The sequence below is a fragment of the Zosterops lateralis genome (assembly GCF_965231275.1).
Source record: "Zosterops lateralis genome assembly, chromosome: 35".
NCBI classification, from domain to species: Eukaryota; Metazoa; Chordata; class Aves; order Passeriformes; family Zosteropidae; genus Zosterops; species Zosterops lateralis.
In genome coordinates this window covers 60,925-71,542 of record NC_139795.1, presented here as the reverse complement: position 1 = coordinate 71,542, position 10,618 = coordinate 60,925, and positions in this window count along the sequence as shown.

Below are 10,618 nucleotides of genomic sequence, written 5' to 3'. Positions count from 1 at the left end.
CCCCAGTGACCCCGTTGGGCAGAGCCCTGGTGATCCGTGGTCCTGGTGATCCGTGTTGGGAAGACACCTGGCTGGGGGGCTGCACTGGTTCCTGTCTCCCTGTGGGCACCTGGATGAACACAGGGGCAGGAACATCCATTGGGACACAGACGGACATTGGGATTTCCTTGGGGGGAGCAGACTTGTTGTCTTTCAACCCCAGAAAATCTTTTGTGTTCAATTCTGTCTTCTGGGGGTATGGGGAGACAGATGTAGTGCTAAGGGCAATCCTGCCCCTATATATTGCAGCTGTGTTAATTACTGAAGAGTGAGAACAGCCTTGCCCTCACAGCTATGGGTGTGATACAAAAGTGAGTTAGTTGGTAGAGAGTCAGTTGGCATCTGCTGGCCGTGCTGTGAGGAGGAAGGGACAGGAGGCTGGGCAAGGGACAGATAAGGTGAGCCACAGCATGAGGGACAGACAGGGTTCAGTGGCTTTTCTAGGGACAGGAAGCACTGAGCTGGAACTGCCAAAGAAAGAGAGAAGAAGGAGAAAAAGAGCCTGAGCTGTGTGGAGCTGCCTGGAGGATTGCTACATAGAAAAGGTGTGAGGAACTTCTAGATAACAAGGTGCTGATACTTGAAGGCCTCTGAAGTTTTTGTGAAGCACTCTGAGTTCATGGCCGTCTCAACTCCAACATGGGGGCATCAATAAATACTGGATAGTCTTGGAGGTGTTTTCCAACCTCAGGGATTCCATGATTTTGATTTCCTATTGCCCAAGAGTGTCTTCCACAGCCAAATGGTGATGATCTGGGGTAAAGACCAAGATTTTGGAGATTGCAGTGGAAACCCCTCCAAAAATGGTATTTCCCTCCCATCTAAGCATGTGGATCCTCAGCTGGCACAGACAGGGAAATCCTTTTCTTTTGGCCTTCATTTGCTTTTCATTTCTCTTCATTTAAAATATCCAACAGTGTGGTAAAAATAAAGACATGGAACTAAGACATGGTTGGGATGACAGGGGACATAGGCATGGAGAGTGACATGGGGACACATGGATATTTGGGGGGTACATGGTCATTCATGGGGACACGGGGGGAACACGGGTACAGATGAGGACGTGGGGGACAATGACAGGGATGGAAACATTGTGGGGAGACAGCCACGGGTGAGGACAGGGTGGGACATGGCCAGTGACATGTGGGGACATGGCCATGGCCGGTGCCATGGGGGGAACTTTTAGGGGCTGTGGGGGATGCTGGGTTTGAGGGAGCTGAGGGTTCCTGGGAAGGACATGGGGCTTGCTGAGGGCTTTGGGGACCCCAGGCCCAGCGGCTCTGGCTGTGCTGGGAAACCCTGGGGGAGGTTCTGGGGCAGCTGCTCCAGCTGCTCCCCGAGACCAGGGCAAACTTCAAAGCTTTATTGGGAACACTGGGAGCAGCTGGGTGGGGACAGAGTGATAGCAGGGCTGGGGGGACACACGAGGCCCCCAAAATCATCTCGGGGACGGAGCGGGGAGTCCCGGCCGGGCCCAAGGCCATGGGGAGGGGCTGCGGCCGCCGGCGGCTCAGGAGCTCTGTGGGCAGAGAAAAGGGGGTGACACCGGGCTGGGGGGCCCCGGGGGGGCAGACACGCTCTGGGGGAGGGGGGACACGACCCCCGGGACCCCCCCTCACCTTCTTGCACAGGCAGAGGCCCAGCCCCAGCGCCAGGAAGACGAAGCCCAACACGAAGCCCCCGATCCCCGTCAGCATCTTGGGGGGTGCGGGGGCAGCTTTCGGGGGCGGGGGGGCGCAGGATCCGGGAAACAGCGGCGGCTGCCGGGAAGGGACTGGGACGGAATGTGACAGGCTGGGATGGACTGGGACAGACTGGAACACCAGGATATACCAGGGCTGGGACCCAGCGGGACCAGAATTGGGGCACAAGGGATCATATGGGATTTTTTGGGACCACACTGAGGACTACTGGGAACATGCTGAGGGCAACTTGGTGCTGTTGGCATATACTGGGCATGATTGGGATCGTACTGGGACTGACTGGAATCATACTGGGAGTGACTGGAACTGTAGCAGTGGTGAAAGGGCGCAGTTGGAAAGATGCAGGGGGCAGCTGGGGTCATACTGGGATCGTACTGGGACTGACAAGGTCACACTTGGAGTGACTGGAATAATACTGGGAGGATCTGGGCATGGCAGGGATCATACAGGGAGTGACAGGGATCAAACCAGACTCATACTGGGAATGCCTGGAAGTTACTGGGATCATACTGGGGGTGACAGGACTCATTCTGGGATCATGCTTGGTGCAACTGGGACCACGATGGGGCCAAATGGCATCCTAGAGGGAGTGACTGGGAGTGAGTGGGTTCATACTGGAAGTGTCTGGGGCCATACTGGACTCCTACTGGGAGGGATTGAGAGTGAAAGGAACCATACAGGGCATGACTGGGAGGAGCTGGGACCATGTTGGGGACAACTGGGATCTTATTGGGAGTGACTGGGACCATGAAATCTTGAATGGAGTTTCTATCCTGGAGAATGGAGTTTCTATCCTGAGACATTCCCGGGGTGCAGTGGCAGCTCCACATCCCCAGCCTGGGGGGTCAGAGCAGGGGAACCTCTGGCAGCACCTTCAGGGCACAGCCGAGGGCTGGGGGATCCTCCCCCACTGCATTTTCTCTCCTCAGTTCAGATCATCCCCTCCCATTCAAATCCTCTCCATTCACATTTTCTCCCCACAATAAGACTTTCCTTGCCCCAATTAAACTTTTCTTCCCAATTAGGCTCTGAGTCCCCTCCCCATCCCCGGCTTCTTCCAGGTTTCTGGAAGCTTTCCTGCAGAAAACTCTTCCTTTTGGGGCCATGGCTGAGGGTCCCCTCGGGGTCCACCCCCTTTCCAGTCCCTTTTTCCAGCTCTTTTCCTCAGCTGACCCAAACCTGTGGATTTTGGGGGGCGGGAGGGGTCGCTCTGCTCGGGGGTCTCGGAGGTGCCGCCAGGGAGGCCCCGAGGCCCCAGCGCGGTTCCCTCCGGCCCCTTGGAGCATTTGGAATCTCCAAGTCTCAGCCCTGGCTGTCCGTGGGATTCAATCCCCCTGCAGGGTTTTCCCCCAGAGCGGGTTTATTTCCAGAGGGGTTTGTGGTTTCCCTTGGAGCCGGGGCCTGACGGCACCGGAGCGGCCGCGGGTGCCGGGGCAGGAAGGGCTGTGGGACGGCTCGTCCTGCAAACCTCCGGGAGGGGGACAAGGGCTGGGGGGAAATAGACAATAAACAGAGAGACATTGCTGCAGAAGGGCCTCATATTGCCTAAACTAAAGTGTCCAGTACCAAGTAACACCTTGAGGTTATGGAAATCCCAGAGCCCAAGTTGGATTCCCCCGTTTGAAGCTGAAGGAGGAGCTCCACTCGTGACTCTGCTTCATAACGACGAATGTGAAAATTCACCACAATTCCCGGTTCCCTCCCTCCTCTGCCCAGCGGTGCAGGGAGAAGGGATGGGAGTTACGGTCAGTTTGTGCCGCTGCTTCCCCCTTTAGGGACAGGAAGCCTTGCCCTGCTCCGGCGTGGGATCTGTCCATGGGGTCAGACCCTGCCCTGTCCAGCGGGGTCCCTCCCCAGCCGTGCGGTCACTCCTCGGCCCGGCCCTGAGGCGCGGGGCAGTCCCGGGGCAGCCGCGCTGCGGCCCCGTCAGCGGCACCGCCGGTTCGTGCCGGGCAGGAGCGGCAGAAGGAGCCGGGCGGCGGCGGGGGCTCAATCCCGCCCGGAGGAAGAAGAGGAAGAGGAAGGAGCCGGGGCCGCCTGCGGTGTCCGATCCCCGGGGAGCAGCGGGGAGGCCTCGGGGAGCGGCGGCGGGCGGGGCCCTGTTGGAGCCGCCCCGAGGGGTTTGTGCCGCCCCGGGTCCCTGGAGGAGTCGCTCGGCGAGACGGGCGAGGTGGGAAAGAAAAAAGAGACTAAAACAGAAGTGACTCACATGCAATCAAAGAGCTGCACCAAGTGCATCTCTCCTGCTCGTGTCTGAAGCAGCTGCACCGAAGCACAGGCAGGGGGTGAATGCAATAAAATACAGAGAACAGAGTAAAATAGAATAAAAAGCTACACCGGGGGGTCCCTGGTGCCCGGTGTCACTGAAGAGCCGCTCTGTGGGATGGGCACTGCCGGGTGTGAGCAGAAGGGCAGCACCGAGGCGGGTGCAAGGTGTGAATAGAATTGAACATGGAGAATAGAATAAAATACAAGAAAAGAACCGCACTGAGGGTTCCGCCCTGCCCGTGTCATGGAAGAACTGCACCGAGAGTGGCGAGAAGCAGCGGCAGTAAAGAATAGAATAAAAAATAACAGAAACCGCACTGGCAGTGGCCGCTCCCCGACACTAAAAGAGCAGAACCGAGGGCTGGTCGGGGCAGCACCGAGGGGTCTGTTGCCTCCTCCGAGGCGTGGCGACCTGGTTCGGGAATGGCACGGCGACCACCTCAGGTCACTCGGGCCAAGAGCTCACAGACACCAATATGGTGGATGGCAAATGGCGTTTATTCACGAGTTACATGGCAATATATAACCTGTGTTTGTGTCGTCACTTCCTTCTGCTTATGGAACTGGCCTAACTATTGGCTGACATAAGGTAACAGACAGCAACACTTATGGGGGAAGGGTAGCCCTGTCTTACCGTACAGCGCGATATCTTCCGTTCACTCGTCCCTGTCTACCGCAGTCTTGTGGCGGTGCGTGTCCTCCAACGCTCGGCCAGCCCCAACACGCCCCCACAGGATCTATAGTCAGTGGGATCTTGGCTGCCCACCAGCCCTGCTGCGTTGTGATGGTAGAGGAAGAAAGATGGGACCCTCAAAGGCTTAACTAGAACTTAGGTTTATTGGGCAGGAGGGAGGGAGCCCTCACCCGAAGACCAGTGCCTCAGAGAGACCCTGAATCTCAAGGGGGAGAGGGTTTTATACAGTGGGTGGAACTCAGGGTGGGTAGACATACAACCAATGGGGTATAACTGGGGAGTGTCTGCTGACATAACATGCATTGACATCAATCAATGAAGAGGAGGTAGGAGGGGAAAGCTTGCAACCCAGCCAGTCCCCAGAGATCTGCCATTGAAGCTTCTGGACTTGGGGGACAGGTCCTGGAGTGACTGACAGGGCAGGAGGGTTTTCTAACATGTGATGGACAGGTACCCAAGGAGGGAAAGGCAAACCAATGAGGGTTTGCCCTTTGTACCTGGGGATGGTTGGGGGAGAAGCTTACAACTTGTAACAAAAGGGGAACTAAAACTAGAACTGCACTGAACTGGGGTACAAAGAACAAGTGTCTTACAATAAAACTCATTATGAAAGTCACATCACCACATCTCCCCCTTTTTACTTATTTAAAATGAGCAGAACTGTGGCTGAGGGGCTAAATACTCAGAATTGGGATATAGCTCTCCAAACCATTGTTGGTTTGTCGGCCACTCATTGAATGGGATGGGCCACTGTCCTTGCACCTCAGGCAGGAAGTCTACATTTTCTTCTTGGGAGCTTAGGTCTTGCATCTCGGTATTTTCAGCCATTTCCGCTCGGTTAATTGTTGGGGAGGTGGCGGTAACAACTAACTTAGACAAAAGTTTCTTAATGAGTCTTGAAGCAATCGCAGTAATTAAAATAATATAGAAAATTAACAACCCAGTCTTAATGATGGAGCCAGTCCAGTTTCAGAGTCCAAGGTTTCCAAATATGTTATCAAACTAGTCTTTGCTCTCCTTTTTGATGTCATCGACCCTCTCTCTGATCTGTGAGATGGATTTGCGGACGTCCTCAGCTTTGGAAGACAGGTTAAAGCAGCAAAGGCCCTCAAACTCTTCACACGAATGTTGGTGCAGGAGTAGGAGATAATCAGTGGCTGTGCGATTCTGAAGCATCGCGTGCCTTGTTATTTCTTCGTCTGATAGAAGGCCAGCAAAGGCGTTGGACGTAAGATTTGCTTCCTTAGCCAGCCAACACTCTAATCGGCCTAATTCACCCATTGCTTTTGCAATTGAAATCCAGGGCAGAAAAACTATGACCGTGGTAGCCTTGGCCCTGGACCAATGGATAATCTCCGAATTACAGTCTGGGTCGAGATTTGCCAAATCTCATTTATGGACTGGTGCATGACTTGAGGAATTTTTGCGTGTCCAATCCATAATTTGAGTTTTATTGGGTGTAAACAGCTCCAACTTGCCTATGGTATATGTGCCTCCAATCAGATGAGAGGGGATGCCGGGGAACGCCCTATCACCGCAAATCAGGAAAATACCTTTAGGGAGGGAAAGGGATTTAGGAACTCCAGTGGATGCCATGGACACATGGGCAGTTTTTTCACACCATGCTCCGGCAATGTATGATTTTTTGATTTGGATGATTGGGACAAAGGATTTTTCTTGACCTTCTGGTGGGACGAAGTTAAAGTGGATACAAAAAGGGGCTTGGGATGAACCGAGTAGATGTAGCTCCTGTGGCTCAAGGGACATTTCAGGGAGATGGGATGCCCACTCCTTGCAGAAAGCTAGGGGGTTACTCACTGGAAAGGTGTTTCCTTGGACTTAATTAACTTCTATGAAATGGGAAACGTGGCTGGGCTTCCGATTGTACTGATGTTTCATTTGGAGGAGAGCGGGGGGAAATTCTTCCTCCTTAAATGAGATCCCCACAAGACATGACGACATTGGGTCACCTGCAGCAGCCGAGGACAGGCAAATGTGATCCTGTCCAAGGGTCTTTGCCAAGGTCTTCCAGACACTGGCCTTCGGCTGAGGCACAATCCATGAGATGGTTGACCAGAGAAGACTGGCGAGAAGCAGTGCTTGGATGACGGATGCAGTGCTGTGGATTCTCATTTTTGCCATCTTTGGACTGGCACCTGAAACTTAAATAAAGCAAAATTATGAAAACAGCCACTCAGGGATGCTGAAGGGAAAACAGGAATCTCTGTCTTTCTCCTCCTCACGGAAGAGCCATAGGGGTAAGGTCTGGATTTGCTGGTAAAGGACCCTTTCTACCTTGTCTCTTTTTTCTTCCTCCACCAGGAGGCCACTGCAACTTGGGTTTCTTGCCTTTCTGAGGCCTTGGGAACATAAGGCTTCACACTTTGGGATGGGATCCACCGCAAACTGGTGGGTGTGGAGACGCAGGCGTACCCGCACCCTCAGGTAATCAAATCATGAGGGCCTTGTGTTTTCAAGGTTTCTGGGTCCTTGATGAGTATCTTTGGCCTTTTGTGGGGCCCTAACCGGCCGCTCCCATGAAAGTGTCTTGTCACTTGCAGGTTCATGCTGTCAAAGGAACAGTTTAAAAAGTTTAAAGAGAACAGGGCACAGGACAACATGATTGATGGTGGTTCGCTTCTGAGAACTTGCTTCTGCTGGCATAGAACCTTCTTGATATTCTGATGGGTTCTTTCCACAATCGCCTGGCCCGTTCGGGAGTGGGGGATGCCGGTTTTGTGTTCCACTCCCCATTGCTGCAGGAAGCTGCAGATCTCCCTGGACCTGTACGCAGGGCTGTTGTCGGTCTTAAGTGACTTTGGGATGCCCAAAAACGAGAAGGCCTGGATGAGATGCTTAATAGCATCCCCAGCTTTCTCCCCTTTGTGGGCAGAAGCATGAACAGCACCTGAGAAGTGTCCACTGAGACATGCACGTACTTTAGTCTCCCAAATTGGGGGAAGTGCATGACGTCTGTTTGCCACACCTCACAGCTGGAGAGCCCACGGGGATTCACGCCCATGTGCATAGAAGGGAGGGTGTGCTGGTGACGCTGGGGACACGTGGCCACGATGGCCTTGGCCTGGTCGCGGGTAAGGTGGAAACTTCGGACCAGACCTGGCACATTCTGGTGGTGCAACTGATGGTTGATCTTTGCCTGTTCAAATGTGTAAGGCAACAGAGCCATCTCGACAGGGCAGCAAGAGCATCCACTCTTCTGTTTCCCTTCACTATGGCTCCTGGCAGGTCCGTGTGTGACCTCGTATGCATCACGTAAAATGGTTGCTTTTGACGGGAAATCAGCATAACTAGTTTCAAAAGCAACTCAAACAGCGCCATGTTAGACACTTCTTGCAGAATGGAATTTTCAGCTCTAGACACTACCGAATCTGTGACTAAATTGAAGGGTTCAGGGAAAGTCTCGAATGCCCTAACGACTGCGGCCAACTCGGCAACCTGAGGCCAACCTTCGACCCCCACAATATCTGATTCCCACTGCTGAGTGTGAGGGTTCTGCCAAGTCATTACTGACTTGTGAGACCTTCCGGACACGTCTGTGAAAATGGTTAAGGCATCGAGGGGCTCTTTGCTCTGAGCACCTGTAAGTACTAATTGAAATTGAGCTTCCAAATAAAAAATTTGTAGGCTCGCTGATGGATACTAATTTTGCCGGAGTAGTTATCTAAAGCGAACTGCAATGTTTCGTTCTCCTGAAGCAGGTGTTGTAGCATGGCCTTTGTAATTTGGCCCAAATGAAGCCGAATTGGTACATGGATCCATTCGAAGTCACATCCGGCCAGTTCTCTAAGGCGGAATCTGGCCTTCGGGATGAGACTGGCCATGAGTTCTTGTGGCTTCGTCATTCTTTTGGACCTGTGGTGGCTAAGGAAGACCCACTCTATGATTGAGAGAGGATCATCCCCGCCTCAGTCCTTTCTAGGTGTTCCCTCTTTCTTAGTGTCCCGTTGAAAAATCAATCCCTGAGAGTGTGGCAGTCTTCCGAGAATGATAAATTGGAAGAGCAGGTCAGGCTTGCACCTGTGGGCCTGCCGAGTGGACAGCATGATTTGAACCTTCTCAAGGGCTCTTTGTGCTGCTGGGGTGAGTGACGTAGGGGAAGTCAGCCCCTCTCCCCCTTTCAATAAATCGAAAAGGGGGAGTAGGTCTTCAGCAGAGAGACCCAGCCAAGGCCTCACCCAATTTGAATAATGGCTTGGTGCGCGGCTGCACGTACTGGAGCGAGCAAGGAAGAGACATACCACTGGCAGATAACTAGAGAGCTTTTCATGCCCTGAGGCAAGACACACCAATGGTACCTCTTCCGAGGGGCTTCTTGGTTAAGAATGGGCACCGAGAAGGCAAAATGCAGAGCATCGTCAGGGTGTAAGGGAATTTGGAAGAAGCAATCTTTGATATCGATTACGGCCAGATTCCAATTTTGGTGGAGCATGGTTGGGGATGGTATCCCTGGTTGGAGAGGTCCCATATCTTCCATTATTTCATTGATTTTACTGAGGTCATGAAGGAGTCACCACTTGGTCTTATCTACTTTCTGGAAGACAAACACTGGGGAGTTCCACAGTGAAGTAGTCTCCTTGATGTTGCCTTTCCATAATTGCTCCTCCACGAGCTCATTGAGTGCCTTTAATTTTTGTTTTGAGAGTGGCTATTGTTCTACCCAAACCAGTTCATTTGTTCACCAATTCAGTTTTTGGGTAGGACGCTCTTCAATGACCGCTGCCCGAAAATTCTGTGGAGGGTCTGGAATGCCAATTGCGAGCCCCACTGGGCCATGAGATCTCTCCCCCACAGGGGTGTATCATAATCTTAAATGAAAGGACACAACGAAGCCAGTTGTTCTTTCCGTCCCTCAATTTGCACCACACTCTTCGACTGTTGTGCCAATTGGAGATCCCCTATACGGTTGACTTGCTTTACTACGTTTTGCAGTTCCCAATGTGGTGGCCACACACTCTCTGGTATGACCGTCACATTTGCTCCAGTGTCCCAAACTCCTTTTATGAGTTTGGATTCCTCACCCACTGAGATTTTACAAAACTCCTCAGGTTTATTTTTACCAATCCGCCTCACTACGTTGACTGTTGGGACATCCTCTGCACAGCCATCTTCAGCAGCGGCGTCTTTCGTGCTGCTGCTCGCCTCTGCTTCTGCATTGTTAGTCATTTTGGTTTGTGCAGCAAGCAAAGGGGTTGGGATGAGCTGTGCTATGATTTGCCCCCTTGGGAGGAAGGTGGGTGGATTTTCTGTGCGCAACCAGAGGACGAATCGGTCTGTGTCAGATGTCACCCAGGAGCAATCTTTATGTCCTCGGGGGTGTATTTCCAATCCCCCACGACTACGAATTTCCCCTCAATCAGGTGCCACATACCTCGTTCCTTTGAGACCACAGCTGTGTGCCAATCGCACAAGTGAAGAGGCTGGGCCAAATGGAGCCTAAAGGTCTCATACTTTGAGGTGGTCGTCAAAGACATCTCTGGCTCAGGCAAGATCAGGTGTTCCATCACTTTTGGTGGCGAGTCCTGCGGAGGAGGAGTCAGTGTCACGTCCAGTTGTGAGTCCTGAGAAGGACCCGATGTTAAAATCTGTTTGGGAGACAAAATGGAATGATCATCAGATCCTTTTCTTTCTCTTTCATTCCCCTTGGCTCTGACTGTCTGATTGGGGTGTGCACGCTGGGCGGCCCCGCGCTCCCCACCTAGTTTTTTCTTAGCTGAGATCCCTGATGGGATCCTCCACCTCCTCCTTCTTTCTTCCCACTCCCCCTTTCTTTTTTGAATTGATCAAAATTCCCTTTGAGGGGACACTGGTTGGTCCAATGTCCCTTTTTTCCACAGAGGAAGCACGGTCTGTCTGAAGATCCCCGGAAGGATTTCTTCTGCGGATTCGGCATTTG